Below are 24592 nucleotides of genomic sequence, written 5' to 3' on the forward strand. Positions count from 1 at the left end.
CTCCCTGCAATTTGTGAAACCTGAACTGATGAAAAAAACCCGTCTCAATGACAAAAGTATTGCAACATGTCCCTTGTTTTATAATTGTTGAATTTTAAAAAATACTCTGTTTTTAGAAAGTTTTAGATTTACAACAAAATTGAGAAGAAGGTAGAAAGATTTCCTAGATACCTCCTATGCTCACACAGGCACAGCTTCCTCCATCACAACATCACTCACCAGAATGTGCACTTTTTACCAATAATGAGCCTATATTGACACATCACCATCACTCAAAGTCCATCGTTTACATTAGATTCAGTCTTGGTGTTGCATATTCTACAAGTTTGGACCAATGTAATGACATGGTTCCACCATTATAATATTAAATAGAGTATTTTCACTGCCCTAAAAATCCTCTCTGCTCTACCTATTTATCTGTCTCTCCATTATCCCTGGCAACCACTGATCTTTTTATTGTTTCCATTATTTTGCTTTTAACAAACTGTCATATAGTTGGAATTATATCCTATATAGACTTTGCAGACTGGCTTCTTTCACTAAGTAATATGTACTTAAGTTTCCTCCATGTCTTTTCATGCTTTGAGAGCTCATTTCTTTTTAGTACTGAATAGTATTCCATGGTCTGAATGTACCACAGTTTATTTATTCATTCACTTACTGAAGAACATCGTGGTTGCTTTCAAATTTTGGCAATTGTGAATAAAGCTGCTATAAACATCTGTGTGCAAATTTGGTGTGGACATAAATTTTCACTGATTTTAGGTAAATACCAAGGAGCATGATTGCTATATCATAGAGTAACAGTGTGTTTAGTTTGGTAAGAAACCCCCAAACTATTTTCCAGAGTGGCTGTATCGTTTTGCATTCTGACCAGCAATCTGTCAGAGTTCCTACTCTCTGCACCTTCCTCGCCAGCATTTGGTGCTGCCAATTTTCCACACTACAGTCATACTAACAGTCATGTCATGGTATCTCAGTGTTGTTTTTAACTTAAAATTTAAATTGGATATTTAACTTTAATGAAAATCTAGTTAAAATTCTATTCATTGCTATTACAGTATCTATGTTAGTGTTTTCAAACTTGAGTATTAGACTCCTTCAAATAGGAAAATCCTCCCAAGTTTCTAGTGCTCACTTAAGTTATATTTATTATAATACTACTTAGATATATGCACATTTATTTTCTTAATGTTTATTTATTTTGAAAGAGAGAGAGAGAGAGAGAGAGAGGGAGAGAGAAAGAGCACACAACGGAGGGTCAGAGAGATAGAGACACAGAATCCCAAGCAGGCTCCGCTCTGTCAGTGCAGAGCTCAATGTGGGCTCAATCTCATGAACCGTGAGATCATGACTTTAGCTGAAATCAAGAGTCAGCCGCTTAACTGACTGAGCCACCCAGGCACCCCTAGATATATGCACATTTTAAACAAGAAAGATTAATTCCCTTTCCTTCTAGCTTTTGTACGACTTCTATGATTACAAACCACAAAAAAATACAAATTAAATACAAAAACTTAAAAACTCAGTAAAATTCAAGTTAAGAATATTAATTTAATGTGATAAATGGTAATATGTTGCCGAATTTATATCACTTGCACTGGCTTGTACAATAGACAGATATATATTCTATATTAATATGTTCTATAAATCATTGTATTATCAGTATTAATAATTTTTCATTAAATTTGTTTATTTTAGGGAGAGGGAGGGAGAGAGGGAGAGAGAGAGAGAGAGAGAGAGAGAGAGAATCTCAAGCAGGCTCCACGATGAAGGGCTCAGTCTCATGACCCTGGGACCATGACCTGCGATGAAATCAAGAGTTGGAAAATCAACCAAGTGAGTCACCCAGGTGCCCCTCAATATATTTTTTTTACATTTAACCCATTTTAACTAATAGTCTCTGAAATCCATTGTGTCCCCAAATATAATACCAAATATAAAAATGAAAAGAATGTAACATCTTTTTTTTTTTCAATCACAGAATTTCCACTATTATGGCTAGACCTCTTTCAGGATGGTACATACTCAGATGGGATTCAGGCAATGTACCTGCCCAAAAGTGATTAACTAACTACTAGAAGCAGGATCCTTTGTATGCCCCATGTCTGTACCACAGGGAACACTCTGACAACTAAATGGCCCACCACTCGTTTCTTAATTTGGAAACTTTTGTTCTTATAGAGACTCATAACTTTATCTGTTCTTCCATTGCATCAATTGTATAATTCACATAGTATGTCTTCATTGCTTTACTTAGTAGCCCAATACAAAACAGAAAATGGTGCATCTGTAGGACAGGATATTCATAATGTTAAATCAAAATATCAACTGATTAAATGAAAAAATTAAATCTTTGTCTATTAACATGTCTTTCAATTGCAGATTCTCATTGCAAAAAAAAAAAAAGAAGAAGAAGAAAAAAATCGTTTCTGTAACAGATACAAGTAATAGATGTGAGGAAAATAAACTGTGATTTCTGTTATTTGTACATTGGGAAACCCAAATCAAACTGGCAAGCCAGGATACTAACCAAACACATTAAAAGTGACACACTAAAAAACATACAATAATAATTAAAAAAATAAGTGAAACACTGACTTTTTTACAAGTCTTAGAGAACTTACTTTATCATGAATCAAAATACAGAAGGCAAACTGAAATTATAGTGTAATGCACAGTAACTAGTTGATATAATAAGCAAAAAAAAAAAAAAAAAAAAACTTTTACAGGCCTCTGAGCTTTTGCCCACAGATTTCTCAATAAAGCTTCCTTAATAATAATTAATCAATGTTTAAGTTTTTAGTAGACCTCTTTTTGCTACTAAATTTGCTATACTCTAATTTTGTCTAAAAACTTAAAGACAGTATGGTTTTTGTTACTGGTGCCTCCTATTTTAACTTAGGTGTCTTTTATGAATTTGGTAAAATGTGTCTCAACTGGAAACCTCACAGTGCATCAACTGGCACTTTATATGGAACTTTCTTTTTAAAAAATTTGTTTAATGTTTATTTTCTGACAGAGAGAGAGAGAGAGAGAGAGCGAGCAGGGGAGGGGCAGAGAGAAAGGGAGACACAGAATCATAAGCAGGCTCCAAGCTCTGAGCTGTCAGCACAGAGCCTGATGCAGGGCTCAAAGTCACAAGCCATGAGATCATGACCTGAGCCAAAGTCAGACGCTTAACCAACTGAGCCACCCACGTGCCCCTGTATGGAACTTTTGAATGATTTTTCACCTACCTTCTCTATATTGCACATGCTTAATTAAGAAAAAACAAACTTTCTCTTCTGTCCAATTATTGTAAAATACAATTACGGCAACAAAATTGAAAATAACCAACAAGTTCTATGCTTCCATTGTTTTCAAAGTGTTTTGAAGTCACTAATATTAATATTTAAATCAAGGAAACAAGTAGAAGGTATTAGGATATCTGAAGCTGAGTATAATTAGATGCCAAGTCTGAAGATATGTCTGTAAACATCTCAACAGGAGGATTTGACATTGGCTGGTTCTCAGACAATAGATACAATGCCCTGTTTGTGTAATAAATATAGGGTTGAATTAGCCAGGACTTGTTAACAGGAAATTATAACACACAACATAAATATTTTTGGAATGGATAATGCAGGGAGGATGGGCAAATAATGATGGATCTCAAAGGGTGACATAATTTTCTTAAAATGCAATTTTGAGAAGTCACATACTTGGATACAAGGTCTGCCTGCAAAGTATCCAAAAGCCTACCATTACCACAGCATCAGGCAATTATGGCTAGGGATGTGATTTAGATATAAAGTGGTTGAAGGAAACAGGCTAAGAAGGGCTACCATCATCATTCTAGGGTGAGTTGAATGAGGCAGTAAAAATTGCAGAAAGAAAACAATATCAGAGCAATGGGTCCAGGTTTTGAAAAGATAACTCAATATCATTTTGAAATAAATATCAATCAGCTGATGATTTGTAACTATGTTGAAGGTGTGTTACAAATCGAAATACATAGGTGTTTTTTCTTTCTTTCTTCCAGCCTTCATATCAAAGGGAGATGTTCTTATAGACATGTAGCCACTGGACATACAGAAGCAATACAAAATCATGCATAATACCCCAATTAAATATTTATAACACATGCAAGTTAAAGGGTTATATGTTTATGGGATTGAAGAAGAACTTTTAGACCAAATGGTGAATTTGGCCTCAAAGCTGTCCTCTGCTTCCTGTCTATTGCTAACTGCCTGCCTTCATCCTTTCCTTCCCTTCTCCCATCTAAAGACTGCTCTCTACTATGGCTTTGTATGTGGTCTCATTCTTAACATTTAAGTTTACCAGAGGGATACGAAGATAGCAACATATTTTCAAATGGCTCATATTTATCTTCTTTCCTATTTCTCTTCAACTTTTATGTATGAGATAAAAACTGCAGTCAGGTGACACACACCTGGGTTCAGGAAACCTAGATTTTAATCTAGACCCTCTCCCTGACAAACCAAAACTGTTAGAAAAGTTTCCTTAAATCCATGAGCCTCACCTGCTAGCATTTTGCACTGGTTGTGAGGAGAGAAGGCATTAATATGCTCAACCTAATCGCACCCCTGATCATTCACTGAAATAACCCTCTGTTTGCCTCTTAGTCTTTAGTCAATGTGTCCTTTTAGCCCAGGGAAGAATTTCTTCTAAATAAATCCTGCCACCTATTCAAGCCTACTGAAGACAAATATTACTTCTTCTGGGATACTCTTAAATAGACTGAGCTCTGACCCTTTGGATTTTTGAAAGTAGTTTGAGTGAATAATTCTAAGAGCCCTGGTCCCATTCTGTTATATGATGCTATTTATCTTCTTTTCCACTAAGGTTTATTATGATAAAAAGTAACTGAGTAAAAGTTAAAGTTTAGTCTTTGTGTTCTTCACAAGGCATACCGTGTTGCCTTGTTGCTTACACGGAGTAAGCAACAAGGAGATGCTTTTGGAGATGAAACACTAGTCCTGCCTTGGCTCACGCCACTTCCTCAGTAGATTTAATGATTCTGTGATGCCTCCTGATGCCTGCTAGGGTTCACCAGTGGTCAAACTGGTTAGGTTATTTACAGAAATTACAGATTCTTAGACCTTGTGGTAGACAGAATAATAACCTCTACCCCAAATATGTTCATGTCCTAATGAACCTGGGGACATGTTACCTTACAGGACAATAGAAACACACCTCAATTACAATTAACTTAAGAATATTTGCGATGGGAAGACTCCCCTGGATTATCTGGGTTGGCAAATGTCATCACAGGGTCCTTACGAGAGAGAGACACCAGATGTGATGATGTAAGCAGAGGTTGGAGCAGTGTGTTTTGAAGATGGAAGAAGGGGTCAAGATCCAAGGAATGTAGATGGCTTCCAAAATTTGGAAAAAGCAAGGAAATGGATTCTCCCTTGGAGTCTCCAGAAGGAGACATCTGCTGACATCTTGATTTTAGTCTGTATGATCCATTTCATGCTTCTGACCTCCAGAACTGTAAGTCACAAACTTGTGTCATTTTAATTGCCTCTTTGTGGTAATTTTTTTTACAGTAGCAATAGAAAACTAATACAGAACAAAACCAGACTCAATAAATCAGATTTTCTGGATGGGTCCCAAGATTCTGCCTTTTAAATAAGCTACTCAATCGACTCTTATCCTCAACATTAGAGAAACTTTTCTTTAGAATTGCATTCCCTTTCTGTCCAATGGAACTGAACCATCCCATGTTCTAATCCCTAAAGCTATTCCAAGGTAAAGTGGATAATTAATTTCACAAAATTCCTTAAGCATGAATACAAGAGTGCTATTGGAAAGCAGTTCACACTTCTCTTAAAGCCTTCTATTCCAGGGGTGCCTGGGTGGCTCAGTCAGTAAGCATCTGACTTCAGCTTGGGTCTTGGGTCATGACCTCACAGTTTGTGAGTTCGAGCCCTGCATAGGGCTCCATGCTGACAGCTCAGAGCCTGGAGCCTGCTTCAGATTCTGTGTCTCCCTCTCTCTCTGCTCCTCCCCCACTCACACTCTGTCTCTCTCTCAAAAATAAACAAGCATTTAAAAAAAATTTTAAGAAGGCTTCTATTCTATTTTCCAGTAACAAAACTATTATTTTAACAGTGACATTCTCTTATGGATTGAATTGTGCCTCCGTGCTTCCCTCTCCCCCAGTTTCATATATTGAAGCCCTAAATGTGATGGTTGTATTTGGAGATATGGTATTTAAAAATAAATGAGGTCATAAGGATGGAGCCATAAGCTATTATGATTACTGTGCTAATAAGAAGAGGAAGAGACACCAGGGATGTACATGCACAGAGGAAAAGATCATGTGAGGAACATGACATAGAGAAGTCTGCCATCTGCAACCTAAGGACAGAGGCCTCAGGAGAAACCAACTCTGCTGACATCTTGATCTTGGACTCCTGGCTTTGAGAAGTGTGAGAAAGTAAATTTCTGTTGTTTGAGCCACCCGGTCTGAGAATCTTGTTATGGCAGCCTGAGCAGACTAATACACATTCCGAACCCAAGTTCCTACTATTGCTGGTTACCTAAGGGAGTTATTCCAATAGGTAAGATTTTAATTACTACCATTTATTTACCACTTGTTAAGCACTATGTACTATGCAAAGAGCTTGTATACATTTCTCCCTCCTAGAATCCTCTCAACACCTCTATAAAGGTGATATAATTTTCTTTGTTTTACAGATTAGAAAATTGGGAGTCAGAGAGGTTAAAGTTGGATACAGAATAGGCACTGACTTGCAAGGGAGCTAGGACTCAAACCAGTTTGAATGACTCCACTCTGATATATGATTTCTCTAGTAACTGCCACTTACTGAACTACTGCTATGCTCCAGCTAGGATGGTCATGGTTTCAGGAGTGTTATCTATAGCTAAGGAAGGTGATCAGGAAACAAGGAGGAAATGTGGTGTGCAAATAAAGATATACGTTTAGTTTTTTATTATAATTCTAGATCAATAAGCACCAGTCACATTATTACCTGGATGTAATGGCTATTTCCACAGTAATAACAGTTTAAGCAAACGAACCAAAAAAACTTAATGTGTAACCTAATGTTGAATCTCAATTATTACACAGAGGCTGCAGTCATAGTGAGCACAGTTCTTATTTACAATACTTTCAGGAAGTTAATGGAAAGGAAGTGAAGATGAGAATGAGCCTTGAATTTTGGAAATGCGTGAACCTTAAGCAGGGCATGGCTTGCTTCACTGCCCCTCTGATACTCTACGGGTTGCAAGCAAGTGGCTTTCTAAAGGCAAACACAACTGACTGTAACTTTCCTGGAATATATCTGTTATCATCTATAGCCCGAGAGGCTATTTTTAGAAGAGTCTGGCCAGGTCTTCGATAGATCATTTGATTGGTCAAAGGTGTTGACTTCTGCCAATGAAAGCCAATCATATTTGCTGGCTTAAAGCAATTCTTATTTGCCATTGTAAAAAAAAAAAAAAAAAAAAAAAAAAAAAAGTTGTGGTCCAGTAGATTTTATGCTGAATATAGAATTTTAAACATTGGGAGTTGAGTTCTAGTTCTGTCACTGACTCACTAGATCATTTTTGCAAGTCATTTAATCTCTGTGTATCTATTTTTCAATTCTCCAAATAGGAAAATATAATCTTTAAAGTCCAGAAGCTTCTCAAAAGAATAATTTCTCTCTGCTCTATTAATAGACTCTGAAATGCTGTTTCTCTCCTCTGAGATCATATTAATTATTATTATAGTCTGGTTGTGTATGCATGATGTATGTAATGCTTACAAAAAGAACTAGAATACAAGGGGTCACTTAAAGTCTTCAAATATGAAAAGAGCAAGGAAAAACAGGGTAATTCTGACCTCATAAGTAATGATTTGAGAAATAAAAAGTGAAAACAGCACAACTTTTGAAGATTTTTTTCTCAGTATCTATAATCTGAACTTCAGATTATAAACTCGAATCAGCATTATAGAAAATTATTTCAAAATTCTAGGGTGCATTTTCCAGTTACTCTTAATATAGCTTTGATCTATTTGATCTACTCTAGAAAAAAAATCAAAGAAATGACATAGTGTTTAATCATAATGGAAAAAATTATGAGATTATTTTTAAAGTATTTTTAAAATTTGAATGGCATTTTAATTTTTGGCACTGAAAATGTTATTAGGTACATGACATGCTCAGGTTTAGTTATAGCACCAATACTAATTGAAGTTCCCAATGCCTTAATCAGTTTCTGAATGTTTCTAGTTTTTTCAAGAAAAAGCAACAAGAGTAGAAATAAACTGTCAAACTTTGGGGTTCTTTCAACTGTCTATAAGTCATTTTTCCTTGGCTAATTCACCATCACCACAAGCCCTAAATCCCTTAATTACATCTTTCCTCCAGGTAAGGTACCCCTTCTCACAATCCCAGTTTGTGTCTTTGATAGTTTCTCAAAAACTTAGATTCTTATTTCAACGTTTTTAGTTTCTCTGTCTCGCATTATCTTCATCAAGTATAGCATTTATCAAATAATTTCTTTGTCCTAGATACTGTTTTGGATACTGAAAATACAGAGAACAAGAAGACTGTTTTCTGCTTATGATGGATTTTTCATATATTTGGCTATGTAGAAAGCCAGCAACCCATTCCGGTTTTTCCTTTCAATGTCTGTATCCTGCTGCCATTTCAACTGGTCTAAATCTCCATCACTTCAAGCATGAATTAATCTAACATCCCACACTTCATGGTCAAAGTCATTCTTTATCCTCTTCATTCCTCTCCTCTTTGCCTCATCGCTTCCAAAAGCAATGGGGCACATCACTGCTATGCTAATTTTCCTTTAGGTACATGTTTAGCATTTCTTCCCTCAAAAGTCAATAATTATTAATGCACCATATCTTGACTCAATAATCAAGGCAAATAAGATTGTTTTCACAAATACCTACAAGAAAATCTCAACTCTAGACTTGCCAGCCTCTTGCTGCTGTATCATCCACCATCCCAAAGTTGATTTCTCTATGGCTTTGTTCATGATGGTTTCCAGATATGAAATGGCTGCCATGCTTTTCTGTATTTATATAGATTCTTAACAGGTTAGTGAGGATCAAGTTCTAGTATCTAGCAATCAGTTTCATAAGATATCTATCTTCTGAATATCTATACATTTCTAGTTTGTGACACTTAATATGGTACTCTCGTGCAGTCAGATGGTAGTCTTTTACTTACATTATCTTGGCGACAGGGTCAATGTTCTGTCTTTCTTGGCATTTATCTGACACCCACATTGGCTGGGCACAATAGATACAAAACAAACACTTTCTTACAATCATGACTTCCAGAGTGAGGATATATATCCTTAGGTCTTATACATTCTGGTTTTAATTACAACCAATACAGACACTACTGAAATTTAATGAGAAATACATGTTCATGTGATAAAATTCACATGTTCTTTTATTTTCCAATTCATTTATTTTCATTATTTGGATTGCTCTTTTGGCTCATGTTTATACATTAGTGTCTATAGCAATCTCCCATAATTAAAGTGTGTGTTATCAGAAAGCTTACTTTTCCCTACTGGCATGTGGGTTTAGTTCACATTAAACATAAATTTCTGTTAAAAATAACTGAGAGGCAGATTTTTTTCTCTTTTTTTTTAATAGGAAGAAGGCTTCTAAACTAAACATATATCCTTAAGGCCATATACCTTGGTCATCAGATTGGTATCATCAGATACCAATGCAGGAAGAAGACCCAAAGATGGGTATTTTGAAGACCTAAAAAAAGGAGAATATTTGTAGTGAGTGTATGTGTGTGAATGTGCATCTATGTGAGTATATGTATGTGCATGTGTGTGAGTAATAATAATATCAGAATATGATGTCAACATAGGAGTTTAGTCTTAAAAGATGTCAAGTATTTACCAGAACAGAAATTGGAGCAGGTCCAAAGACTTGAAGAACCTTTTATTTTACTTGCCCTGACTACCTACCATTAATCAACCATCTCTAGCTCCACAGTTTTACCTCCCACCCAGCAACCTTTAAATTGTTCCCACCCTTCTAGTGTCTTGACTATCCTTCGTCATGGTCCCCGATCCACCAGCACAGAAGCTGGAAAGTCTTCCTCATGAAAAACAGGCAGCATGTCAGTCAGAACCCACAGCCCACCCTTCTTGCACTTTGACAACTGACACATGTCATCTTTATGACACTACTATCATCTGCATTTCCCTATGCCATGCTTCATAGAACAACTCAGGCAATGCCATGTCTTTTTCCTTTTATAAAAAAGCCTTTTGCAGTTTTGTTCTGATAATTGAGCAGAGTGGAATCAAAATATTGCTAAAAACCTTTTCAAATTTCCTTTGTTTATTATAATCTGGAAAATTCTCATAGTAAATTGGGTGTAATCAGTACATACAGTTTTCACATTCTACATAAATGCAACCAATAAAATTTTACACAGTGCTACTGATAATTTTGGTTTTGACTTGTGCATAGTAGTTAGATGCATAAAGTAGACAGATGACAACATAGCCCTCAAAGTGAACAGTTACATGTGCCTCATATCAGGCTCTAGGAATATAGCTAGGGATAACCAGACAGTTCTGCTTTCCAATGTTAAGTGATGTGAACTTATGACAGTACACAAATGCATGTTTATCGCAACATCTACTAAGATAAAAACATATCCATAAGAATTCTATTGCTTAGGGGCACCAGGGTGGCTCAGTCAGTTAAGAGTCCAACTCTTGATTTTGGTTCAAGTCATGATCTCACAGTTCTGGGATTGAGCCCCACATCAGGCTCCGTGCTGACAACACGGGGCCTGCTTGGCTGCTTGGAATTCTCTCTCTCTCTCTCTCTTTCTCTCTATCCCTATCTCTATCTATCTATAGATATCTCTATCTATCTCTTGCCCCTCCCCAACCCCCCTCAAAAAAAAAAAAAAAAGAATTGTATTGATTAAATTGCTCATACATTCCTATAGTTCTGAAAGTGAACTTTTGTGTCCAACTTTAGATGACCATTTTCCATTTACTTTGGTAATATAATTCAAGTAATAATGAAAACAGGGTAAGAACTCTGACCACAATGCTACAGTGGTAGTGTAGATGAGTAATATTGAACTTCAAATCCCACAACAGTGGAGAACCAATGGCCAAAAACAGAAACTAGTGAAGCACTGCCTTAAGTATTTTGTTAGATACAGAACAAAAGTGAGCATCTACTTTTAAGCACAGATTAGAATTAATTCTGGTAATTTGTAGAGCTTTTTAACAATAGTTAAAACATAACTATATGATCATTATCAGATACTTAAGTGTGCCTTCAAATTTCAATATAACTATCATGCATAGAGTAAGACATCAAAAGATAAAATAAATTATATCTCTTATAGAAACTACTAGGTCATGTAATAAAAATCACCTTAGTTAAAATCTACCTTCCAAATTAGAATAGGAAGAAGGAATTATTTAATTACATATACAGAAAATAGTTAATTAGTCCATGGGGATGATATAATTATATACCTACTTGTATACAATACTTTGCAGTTTACCAAATATGCATTATCTCATTTGCTTTTGCTTTAGTTTTCTCATTTGTAGAATAGGGCAATGGTTGTTTCTACCTCATGGCTGGTTTGAAGGAAAATGTGTTGATAAACATATGCAAAGATGCTTAGAACAGTGCCAGGCACAGGAAAAGCACTATAAGTTGTTAGCTATTATCTACAAAAATAACCATAATAGTGAGAATTGAGTAAATTCACATAAGGCACTTTGTGCCCGATACATAGTAAGTGCTCAGTGTGAATGCTAATTACATAAGAAGCAGATAGCACATAGTATTACTCCAATTTTATAGATAAAGAAACAACGATTACAAATCCAGGCAAATTCCCCAAAGGTCAAACAGTGTTACATATATGAAAGTCAACACGCTCACATTTTGCCTTTTGAAATTTCTACAGAATATTTCATTTTTAACATGCCCTATCCTGACCCCCTGCAATTATACTTCCTATTTGTTTCCATGAATACCCAGCGTGACAACTTATCTCAGTCACAGAAAGAGCTGTTGCTCTAATTGTGACTCTACACTCACATTTAAGTTATAATTTCATTTTTGGTTTCTATGGAAATCAAATTTCTTACTTCACTGCTGGGTTGGGAAATGTTATTCTAGAAACATGGTTCTTCGCAGAAATGGAGGAGCTAATCCTCCAGGAGTCTGATCCTGGGCTTTAGGATCAGGAAGTTGTTATTTAATGTAGTTTGGGTACAAGAGAGGATCTGCTTTTTCCCAGAAAACAAATAAAGTGACTTCTTTTTTTTTATGTTTATTTATTTTTGAGAGAGACTGAGCATGAGCGGGGGAGGGGCAGAGAGAGAGAGGGAGACACAGAATCCAAAGCAGATTCCAAGCTCTGAGCTGTAAGCACCAGAGTCCAATGGGGCCCAAACTCACAAACCACGAGATCATGACCTGAACCCAAGTGGATGCTTAACCGACTGAGCCACCCAGGTGCCCCAGATAACGCTAATTCTTAATGTAGCTTGGTCCAGGGAAGCATAATATTTTCTTCATACTTTATTTTTCTGTTATAAATATACATAAAAAGTATATGTTCCTACCTTTTGTTTCACCTTTCTTTCAAACAAACTTTTTTTTTTTTTTTTTTTTTTTTTTTAAGTATCCCACATATTCCATGATGCATTCATTGCTCTGGGTTTCCAGGGAATACTAGCTAATGCATGATGTTCTATAGAGTACAACTGTTCCTAATATAATAGTCTGTTGATTAATAGTCTGGTCTTAACAGTCTCAACAGGGAAATAGTATAATATCATCTTTGAGTTGTTAAAAAAGAAACCACCTACAACTAAACAAAATGTATTTTAGGCAAACATCTGCAAAAAGAGCAGATAAATTAGGGAGAACACAAAGGAAGACCTAATCTAGTCCTGCTGTGAAAATCCAGGTTGAAAAATAAAAAATGCCAATAAAACACATACTGGTTGCACTATCAGTCCTCAGAGGGCTAATGCTGGTGTATACTTTGTCTATTCCAAAGAGCCTACACAGCATCTGGCTTCTGAATCTCTGCCACTCCAGAACTGAAATCTCCAGGGATTTTAATTTCTGCATTTATTTTTAGGGAATCAGAAGTACATTATGTCTGACACATTTGTTTTCTCTAGGCAGGCTGATGGAAAGTGAAGTAGGGAAGTAGGAAAATTCAATTCATGATTAAGGAATTTGGTCATAGGGCACTAATAGAATGTCATGCATTCCAAACAATGTTCATGCAGATCCTTGCTGTGTGGAGGGCATTTCTCTCTGACTCAGCAATTTGGGTTCTGGGCATGGGAAAAGGATAGAGTTTTGAGGACTAATAAACAGTTACTGTCAACTCATTTCTGATATCTTTAATTTTCTTAGTAGTCGCTGAAGAAAGTGATAGGAGGAGTGCATTTTTCCTTTTAAAGAAACTCAAAGATACACTAAAACTTTGTTGACGTTCTACATTCCAAACTGCTATTCTTTTGTGCTTGCTTCATATTTAAGAAAAAGGCTCTTTGCACAAGCTTTAAATCAAGATATGCAAAATTGGCTTTAGTTCCTTTTTGGAAGAGCGAGAGCGGCATCAGCCTTAGGCAAATATGGAAGAAGAAGATGAAGCTTGAATGTCCAGGGGTTCTTTTTAAAAAGCTAACTGAATAAAACATTTTAAAATAAATGCACTCGTTAAGGGCATTGAAAAAATTCCATTTAAAAATAGGTTTTACATGTACTGACTTTTATTCACTTAAACTGGGTTCACAGCCTTTCCACCCCCCCACCTTTGAAATGATCAGGCAGATTAAAAAAACAAAGAACAAAACATGTTATACTCCTCAGTGCTGTTTCTCATTGAATAACAAGTTATAATTGTTTTGCTGCAGACAAAGGCAACCATACACCTCAGGAATTGATTATTCAAGAAATACTACTATTTTTTGATATTATTCATTTTGGGGACTGCATGTAACGTTTTTCTTGTTCCTTTGCAGCTCATATATTTCTTCGTTGTTATGGGTTAAAAATGTGGTTTACAAAAACTCAGTGCCTAACTGTATCCAAAGGAGGACAATCCAACATACGGTGTGTTTAACCATGGAGCTCCATCTAGCTAAATTGGGCATTTGCAATATAAGTTGATTAGTGATTTACTTTCTGCTAAATTTTACTGTGAATAATGCCAATTCTTCACTTTATCCAATTCATGTGAAATATACTGAGATGTGGAGAACTGAGAGGGAGAACTGAGTGCCTGATTTCTATCATTAAAATTAAGTCCTTGATATCAAGTATAGAGCAACTATGGGTATACAACAGAAACACCCCCACTGGAAGTTGAACAATTTTTAACTACTCATCTTTAAGTAAAGTTCTTTTCTCAAATCATAAAGGAAGCCTAAACTGAATTCTGGACTTTAGGAGCATGTAACACAGGGTGGGTAAATTTGATAGAAAGAAAACACAAATAAAACTAAGATGAGAACAAGGTGCTTTTGGAGAGACAGGTCTAGGTGGGGCTTCCCTATTGATTTTTACAGAAAAGCTATTAGAAGTGGAAAAGACCCTAGAGGTAGAAAACAGCAATCTCTCTCTCTCTCTCTCTCTCTTTTTTTTTTTTTTTTTTTTTTTAGATCTTTTACCAACACTTCAATTATCTGAAGTTCAGAAAAGTTGTAGTGCTACAGTAGGTTGTGACAGAACACGGGTAAAACCTGGCCTAGCCGTGAAATTCAAGGAAGCTGTCTCTGGATAGTTAGAGACAATCAAAAGGTTTAAATTAAGATCTCTTGGGGAGCCAGGGTGGCTCAGTCAGTTAAGAGTCTGACTTCAGCTCAGATCATGATCTCGCGGTTTGTGAGTTCAAGCCCTGCGTTCAGATCTGTGCTGACAGGGCAGAGCCTGGAACCAGCTTCAGATTCTGTGTCTCCCTGTCTCTCTGCCCCTCCCATGCTCATGCTCTGTCTCTCTCTGTCTCTGTCTCTCTCTCAAAAATAAAGATTAAAAAAATTGTTTTTAAAGATCTCTTCAGGGAACATGGTAAAGTAGAACTTCAACTCCCCTCTCCCTATTTAAGGAATGGATACAATGTGTAGTTTTTCATTTAAAGGTAAAGAAGAAAGGGCATATACGGAAAAGAGAGCATTCAACTGCCTGCATGTATAAGGATATCTAAATGCACATAAAGTACCCAGAACCAACAAAGCAACAAACCAATTCATATGTCACTAGAGCAAGAAATATTATTTGAAATTCAATTTGAAAGGCAGAATTATGCTTTTTCATCTACTAAAAACATTTTATCTAGCTGACAGTGTTTTTGCAAAGATTCATGTTTCTCATGTGGTTAATGTTTGTAAAGTATCTTGTGCTTTTGGGTAAGAAAGATTTATAAATGAAAACTAAATCAATGTCTGAATAAATGATTTCTAAAAGTACAAACTTCAATTTTAAGATTTACTTTGGTTTAAAAAAAAGTACTCTTGCTTTTTAGATTCAACTTATGTAAAGATATGCTATTTTCCTAAAATTCATTGCCAGCAGAAAACACAGAGTTGGGCTTGTTTGTTTGTTTCTGAGCAAGACAGCTCCTCCAGTGGTTCTTAAAGAAACCTCAGAGGAGTGGGGACCTATTTCCAGGCCTCACCCTTCACATACTGAATCTGGATCTCTAACAGACCCCAAACATGTTAGGTTATAAAGTTCTCCAGGTATTTATGCAGAGCAGAGGTTTGGGATGCACAAATACAGTCCACACCTAATACTGACCACCCAAATCATCCATATTCTGAATTCATTAGGAGGCATTAGAGCTTATTGAAGAGAAGGTAGTTTTCATCTCTATCCCTGGTTGCATGATAAATTGAGTCTAGAGTTAAGGTATCAATTTCAACCTTAAATTATCTGGTGACATAAAACTGATTTCAGGTTTCAAAAACCTATTTCTCCAACTTTTCTAATATAAGCTTCTTGATATATTAATTCCTATTTTATTCATCATTGTAAGCACAAGCTTTGACTAAATCCAGACATATCTACTATTGTATAGTCATTCATAGAACAAATACACAAGGGTAAATTAAAAAATGAGAATTTGTTAGAGTTTATATTCTTACAGGAGAGACAAACAATAAGCTCAGGAACAAATAAATACCTAAGATAATTTGAAGAAATGATAAGTACTGAAAAGAAAACAGGTAATGTGATGAAAGGTGACAAGAGTTGGGGCAGGCAAGAATTTATTTAAATCAATAGTTCAGGAAGGTAAGCTTTGAGCTGAAAGCCAACCAATGAGGATGGGAGGAAGGAGGAGTTCAGGCAGAGGAACAGTAAACGTAAAGGCGAAGCTCAATGTATTTGAGAAACAAGAAGGACAGGTATGTGGAGTATCTAGTGTTAGTGGTTCCATGGTCAGACATAAAATCTCAAGAGATACACACTGAGAGTGGAGGTGGTGGTATGACCTGAAATTATTTGAAAAGTCCACGGGGGGGCTAAGGCTATTTACCCTGGTAGTGAAAAGCAGCACTGGCTTGGGTTTCAATAAGATCTGGATTCCAGTCTGGGCTTCACTGACTACTAGAGCAGTGACTATGTATACAGAATTTAATTCTGATTGCCTTTATTGGTAAAATGGGGATAATAACAGAGTAATAACGCTGTGAATAATAATGGTCCATTGCATTGTTATGAGGATTACATGAGAAAATGAATAGCCCAGTGCTTGGCTCTTAGTAAATGTTCTACAGATGTTAGTGTCATTATGATGGGCAAGAAGGAGTTCCTTTGTATATAAAATACATCACAACATGTTTATATACATATTATAATGTTGCATATACATATATAAACTTATATTATTCAATCAAAAATAACATAATGATGATGATATAAGAGGATATTGATAGAACAACAAATAAGTGATCAATGATTTATGCTATAAATTGTTGGCTGGTAATTCCTGGGTAATCCATAGTTACTGGTTGTATAATCTCTTCTAAAGCAGAACTAACAAAAGTAGATTCTTCTATGCTGGTGCATTTTCTGATTCAGATATACTTTCTTGACAATTTTATCTGGGAAGATGGTTCAGCTTGTAACACTGAGAAGTGTATCTCTACACTAGTTTGGGGACATTACAGCCTTTCCCAAACAAATTATGCCCAGCTTTTTTCTGATTCACACTGAACAACCCCACCTAAATTCAAATCCACTTCACTCAATGCTCATTTAAGGAAGAATAAGAGGAATCAAATTTACATTAACCGTTAAGTAAAATATGACAGCTATATATCACATGGGCTACTGAAAAAAGAAACAGAGACTTTTTGGTAAGGTTTGTTGTTGGTTGGGTGGATATATTTCTTCTTCAATTATTCATATATTGGATTAAATAAACTAATATATATAAAGTACTTTGTACAGCACTTGGTATATAATAAGCATCAAATAAATTATAGCTCCTATTAGCATATTGATGACAATGCAAAATGCTTTTCTCAATTAGAGTAATTCTTGAATATACAGACTTACAGACTCCCCCCACCCCCACCAGTCTTTCTCTATTGGAGTTCCCAGGAGATCTCATATATGTATCTTTTTAAAAGCAAAATCCTTGCAATTTTGGTATGCTTTGCTAAGCCTAGCCTTGACAAACTATGCTTATCCTGTATGTGTAAGTAAATAAACGCATTTTGTTGTACTCTTTGTATTTTTTATGTGAATGTAAAATTTTAATAAATATAATAATGATAGACATAAGTACAGCCTTTTCACATAAGATATGCCTTTCTTATGTACTTATCAACCAAAAATGTATACATGCTGTTCCAATCAAGAGGGCTACAATTCTTTTCTAAGGGGTATTTCTTTTTTCCTCTGAATACCTAATAATGGTTCCATTTCTGAAAAATGCTTGACTCCCAAAGGTATCTTAGGAAAATTTCATGTTGCTTCATATGTGCCATTTCATGTCACCAGCAATAGCAAAAACCTGTATTCTTTTATTTGAGAATGCTTTCAATAATCTTGATATGATCAAAAATCTTAGTTCTCCTAAATGTAAGCATCTTCACAAACTATTTATTGTTTCATACTTTCAAGGAACTTCTTTAGTCATCTACTCAGAACCTAAGCACTGGTGAGCAACAGTGTCCTGCCTTCATGAAGCTCCTAGTTTATCCAGTGTAGTGCAGACAATAATAAAACAGTTTTACAAATGGATAACAAGAACTGTGATAATGCTTTGAAGAAAAACTTCCTGGAGTCTCAAAATCACACAGCAGGATGAGCAAGATCTGGTCAGAGGGATAGCAATGAGTTCAGAAATGAGATGTAAGCCTAAAAGTTAACTAGACAAAGAGAAAGGAAAATGCACCCAGCTGGAGGCGGGGTAGGGGGGTGGTGGGATTGGTAAATCACTGGGGAGAGGGAGAAGGAGGGAGCTGAGCTCTTCTGAGGAAGTCAGAGAAGGTGGTGTGCTGGAGGATCAGGAAGGAGATTGAGAAGAGCAGAGGTAAGGCCAGGATGAGGGCTGGGATGGGCTTGTCCTAAGAAAAGTGGCTGCAGTGTCAAGGTTTTAACCAAAAGACCTACAGTATCAGATTGGCATTTGACTTCAGTGGAGGATGGGCTGAGGAAGACAAACACAGATAGATTCAGATGAGTTTATGCAAAGCATCAGACCAACGGATAACACCTCATTACTGCAAAGGGTGCCTTTTCCTGGCGATCTAGTATATAAAATCAAAGTCCTGGCATCTTCCACGCCAAAATGGAATAATTAAGAAACAAAAACTCAATTAAAGGAAGAAATATAAAAGAATTATTTATATGCCATCTTTTGCAAATGACTTTTATAATCGCTTTTAAGTATATCTCTTATTTTGCATTCTAATTTCTAACTATGTATTACTGTTTTTGGAATCTTTAATCTTTTATTTCTCTTACTTAGCAAAGCAATATACTTATAGAGGTCCATTCACAGCTGTTGGGGATGGTAGATAACACTTCTTTGGTTATCATTTACCAGGTTAAAGCCATTTTCAGTTTACTCTAATTATATAAAATTTCTATTTGTACCTTTTAAAAGGCAATTTCAAAAGTCTTCAATGAAACAGTCATTGAATCTCAGTGATCCAAAAAAAGTCTTGATTTCAGCATTGGATAAAAGAGCAAAGAAAATCTAAAATATCAACTTTGTGGGACAACATTTATATGTCAAGCTTCCTTTTCTTGACTATTGAAAAATGTTACTTTATTACAAATCTGACTGCATTTGATCTTGTTTTGACCACCTGTGAGGAATGTCTCTTTTGTAATTGCTGGTAAAAATACAGTAGACCGGAAGGACATCACCTCCTAGGAATACTACAAATGCCAGAGCAAGACACTGTCACCATTCGTGAATATTTTTAAGACAAAGTATTTTATTTAATTTCATTTTCTTATGCTTCCAGAGAAAGAGAGATTTAAATGTCAGACCATCATCTATATGGACCATTTTTAAGTTGGCAGTAACATTACCTCAAACAAAAAGGACAACTGGAGATAGGTTATAAACTGTTCTCTGGCTACATCAAATCTTGGTGAACAATTAGCCTCTTCACTCACTCCTTCCCAACATTATTTCTTTGTCATCTGGTTTCTTCTGCCATTCTGCTTTTTTTCTTATATATTATCTGCCTGCCTGGAATGGTCCACTGCTCTTGTATTCCTTTAAATGCCTTCTCAGAGCTAACCTCTGGCAAACAAACAAACAAACAAGCTATCGAGCTAGTCCAAATCTATTTTGTTTCATGACCTGTACAATTCACTTCAGGCTTGTACAATTCACTTCAGGCTATATTTCTTCTTGTCCTTATGTTTGGTCCACCTGAGGAAAGGATGGGAACTGTGTTGACATTCCATAATGTGTTCAGGTCATCTGTCTTTGTTATTTTGAGTTTATTAAAATCCCTGACAAGCACATCAAAATAATAGTGATAATGCCAGCTGGTTGGCAGGCATGAGTCTAAGAGGCAGTCTTGCTGTTAATGGGTAGAGTGGTTGCTGACTTTGCTCTCTAAGTTTTGTTTATTTGCAGGTATAGCTCTTAACTGAGATGATCAATGCTCTCAGGTCATGAATAATCAAATCTATGTGCTCTTTCACTTCTCCATCCATTTATTCATTCATTCATGTATTCATTCAATAAATATTTATTCAGTATCTTTTATATACTTAGCCCTGTGCTAGACTCTGGAGATAGTTTTTTACAAATTTTCCATGTTTACTTATTTATTTTGAGAGAAACAGAGAGTGAGCAGGGGAGGGGCGGAGAGAGAGGAAGACAGAGAATTCTAAGCAGGGTCCGCACTGTCAGAATGGAGCCAGATGTGGGGCTGGAACTCATGAACCATGAGATCATTACCTAAGCCGAAATCAAGAGTTCGATGCGTAACTGACTGAGCCATCCAGGTGCCCCTACCCTGGAGATCATTTAATAAGTATGTAAGTTCTTAGAGTATACTCTAGTGGGGTAAGGGGCAATGACAGATATTAATTAAACAATCTCACTGATAGACGTATAATTAAAAATTGAGGGAACGGGGCACCTGGGCGGCTCAGTCAGTTGAGCATCCAACTTCAGGAAGTATTGGTGAAGAAGCATCAAATAGACTTTTTGAACAGATCACTTTGGCTTCAATAGGCAAAATGGAGGCTGCCTGAATGCTAACACTTGATATAATCCATTTAGAATAAGAAATAGAATGTTGTTCCTGCTCCTCCTGAAATGTTTCAAAATCAGACTATAATGTTAGCAAGCCAATTACTCATGAAAGTTAGGTATTAAATTTCCCTATTTTGAAAACAATAACTACTAGATCACCCAAATGAAAAAAAACAAAAACAAAAACAAAAACCTTCTGTTTCTAAAAATCAGAATACATAGGAACTCAGAATCTTATTTTTTAATCATAGTCAGTCTCAAAAATATTTACATGCTAAACAGCATCTCACAGATCTTAAAAAACACTAATATACGCGGTTTCTTTAGTTGTTATTGTTGTTTTTTTTTCTTAAATTCCCACTGCATTTTAGCTTAACTGTTGGACATATTTACTGGTAAGTACTGAAATAGACTAATACCTTTAAGTGCCAAAAGACAAAAACCACAGCTTTTTATGTGTCCTGTATTAATAGAGATCCTCTGACTTTTGAAGGTTTACCTACTGTGATCAAAGCCCCACTCTTTAAGCCTCCAGTTCACACTACTCAGCTTTTAAAAACCCTCTAGTAAAATCTGCTAACCCATGCAGTTCTGGAATCCAAAAGAGTGAGTCTGATTTTATCTGCATTTCTGTCTTCAAAATAATAATAATAATAGTAAGTCTACATGAGCAAAGATATTTAGGTCTACAAACAAATATATTTTAATAACAATAGAGAAAAAAATCAGATACTTGGCCTACCTGCCAAGACCCAAGTTCAGAAGGTTGAATTTTCACTCTCCTATCTGACAACATAATTAACACCTACAACTGCCACAGCCACACATACTCCCTGTAGTGTTTTAATCTTTATTATTATATTCACAGCTTAAAAAAAAATAACACAATACCAAATTATAAACTCATGTCCTGTTCAATTGTCAGACAGGATTCTAGTTTCCTTTTACAAGACCTTGCTGAATATTTACAGAAATATACATATTCAAAGGATAATAATCACCAAAAGGAAAGCTATTATGGATTCTCTAAAAAATGAGGAGCAATATTAGCAAAGGAGGCAATTACAGTCACATCAAAGACAGATAACATCCCATTGTTTTATCAAGAATGGAATGCTTGTCCCATGTTTTTGCTTGATTGTTAATACAGATTTAAAACAAGCATCTAGAGAAAAATCTTTGCTGGTTTGAATCTCAAAGATTTTTTGAAGTCTCATCAAGTATAAAATGCCTAGAGGTAACTTTTCAGATATCTTTATGTGGGGTAGGCAGAATTCTAAGTTAGTACCCCATATTCCCACCCACTGAGTATAATATAATGCAGGTGGGATTGTAAATATGGTGGAATAGTCACTCCCTAGATCAGGTCATATCATGTGGCAAAGAGGAGACTCACTCCCATGATTATGTTACATTATATAACTGCCTTAGTCAACTGAACTGCTTTAGCCAACTGAAGGGATTCTCTTTCTCTCTCTCTCTCTCTCTCAATCGCTCTTGAGTTTATTTATTTTGAAAGAGAGAAAGAGAGAACATGCGCACTTGTGCATGAACAGGGGAGGGGCAGAAAGAGGGAGAGAGAGGATCCCAAGAAAGCTTTGCACCATCAGCCCAGAACCAAATCTGGGGCTCCATAGCAGGATCCTGAGATCATGACTGGAACTGAAATCAAGATTTGGGTACTTAATGACTGAGCCACCCAGGTGCCCCAGGATTCTTTCTAACCTCAGAGAAGAAAACTGCTACACTGTAGAGAGGGATACTTGCCAGAGAATAACAGGGAGCCTCCTGGAGCTGAGAACACTTCTCAGTACCATAAGCCCTGAGAATGAAATTCTGTCAACAAATGGTGAACTTGGAAGAACCCAAGCCCCAGATGAGTTGGAAGTCCTAGCTCATACCCTGCTTACAGCCTGGTGAGACCCTGAGGCAGAATTCTGCTAACCAGTGCCTAGAGTTTTGACCCATGGAAATTGTGACATCATAAATTTGTATTGGTTTAAGCCTGTATGTTCATGGCAATTTGTTGTGCTCAATGGAAACTAATACATTCAGGATAAGGTTTACATTATCTAAAATTCTGCAGTGCTTGTATTAAAAAGCAAACAAGGTTGGTAAAAAAGATCCTTATTCTTAGCAAAGGAAAATATTGCTGGATAGTTGAGTTTAAGTTTCTCAAAAGTTGCACTTTACTCTGGGAAGTCTGTAAGACTAATTTTTTCATAGCCCTAATAAAAATAGGTAGAAGTTTTCCAGTAACATAAACAATAGAGGATAGAGTATAAATAGAGCAAGAGAAAACACCACTGAAATGATGGTACACGAGATCTAGTACCAGCTTGGCCATAAACAGTTGTGTGATCTTAGTCTTAAGACTAAGACTTAAGACTTAGACAAAGTCATATAATCTTTGTAAGTCCTAGTTTTATCATCAATAAACTCATAGTATAATACTACTCAGAAATCTGTGTTTTAACAAGCTTCCCCAGTGATTATCAGGCTTGTTAAAGCTTGACAAGCTCTATTTCATATGTACACAAGAGGTTTGCTCTTTTTTGTTCATATTTAACATCTTCCCAGAGATGTTGATCCATCTTTTGTGGGGTGTGAAGTTTATACAATTTAGGGAGTTTTCTTCAGAGGGAGAAAGAAAGAAAGAGAAAGAGAGAGAAAGGAAAAGAGAAAAGGGAAAAAAGGAGGAAAAGAGGAAGAAAAATGAAAGAACACAAATTAGAACTTAGTTCTAGCATCTTGGGAAGAATCATGGAAGTGAGGCCCCAAGGCTGACGTTTCATGGATTTTCAGAGAAAATCACGGGTTTTAGTTTCTTATTCACATTCATCTAGTTCCAAGGCCCTTCAAACAGCCCTCCTTTATCTTTCTTCTTCCTCTTCAATTTCCCCCTCTCTACTGAATCTTCCTTATCAGCGTCAAAACAGTCACCTCTGTCCTCCTTAAAACCAGAGTTTTAAAAACAAACAAAATTCTTCAAATAAAAAAGTACAAATAAGCAAAATTTCTTCTTCAAATTTGTCTAAATTTATAGTCTTATTTCTTTCTAATTCATAACTGAAATTTCTTTCTAGTTTAAAACTGCTGAACTTCTTCCACGTGTTGGCTACACTATTTCCTTTTTCTCACCTCTGGTTTACTTTCTGAACCACTCTAAAATGACTGAAACTGCTCTCACAAAGAAACATCCTTCTTCCTGCTAAATATGTCTGCATCTTGGTGGATCTTTCAGCAGTATTTGATACTCCCCTTCCCCACACACACTTTACTTCAGAAACATTTTTTAGCACATATTTCCACTGCTTTTATTTTATTTCATTTTATTTTATTATTTTATTTTATTTTATTTTATTTTATTTTTTTAAGTTTATTTACTTATTTATTTTGAGAGAGAGAGAGTGTGTAGAGGAGGGGAAGAGAGGGAGAGAGAGAATCCCAAGCAGGCTCCATGCTGGCAGCAAACAGCCTGATTCAGGGCTCAAACGCACAAACCATGAGATTATGACCTGAGCCAAGATCAAGAGTCAGATGCTTAACCAACTGAGCCACTCAGGCAACCCTATTTTTTTTTTTTTTTAATTTTAGGAAGAGAAAGAGAAAGCATGAGCAGGGAAGAGGGGCTGAAGGAGAGAGGGAGGGAGGGAGGGAGGGAGGGAGGGAGAGAGAGAGAGAGAGAGAGAGAGAAAGAGAGAGAGAATCCTAAGCAGGCTCCATGCTCAGAGTGGTGCCAAATGCAGGGCTTGATCCAATGCCCCTGGGATCATGAGTTGAGCTGAAATCAAGAGTTGGACACTCAACCAACTAAGTCACCCAGG

General features: G+C 36.1%; 1 protein-coding gene and 1 long non-coding RNA gene across 2 annotated transcripts in view; both read right to left on the bottom strand.

Annotated features, from left to right (window-relative positions):
* Window positions 1-24592, bottom strand: part of MAGI2 (membrane associated guanylate kinase, WW and PDZ domain containing 2) — a 1321708-nt gene that overhangs the window by 1024914 nt on the left and 272202 nt on the right. The window lies entirely within an intron of this gene.
* LOC122233283 lies at window positions 1764-9821 on the bottom strand. The gene is made up of 3 exons (XR_006210831.1): window positions 9694-9821; window positions 9213-9274; window positions 1764-1805 (listed from the first exon to the last, which is right to left on the bottom strand). It is a non-coding gene; the product is annotated as an uncharacterized LOC122233283 (long non-coding RNA).

Source organism: Panthera tigris, chromosome A2 (genome assembly GCF_018350195.1).
Source record: "Panthera tigris isolate Pti1 chromosome A2, P.tigris_Pti1_mat1.1, whole genome shotgun sequence".
Lineage (NCBI taxonomy): Eukaryota > Metazoa > Chordata > Mammalia > Carnivora > Felidae > Panthera > Panthera tigris.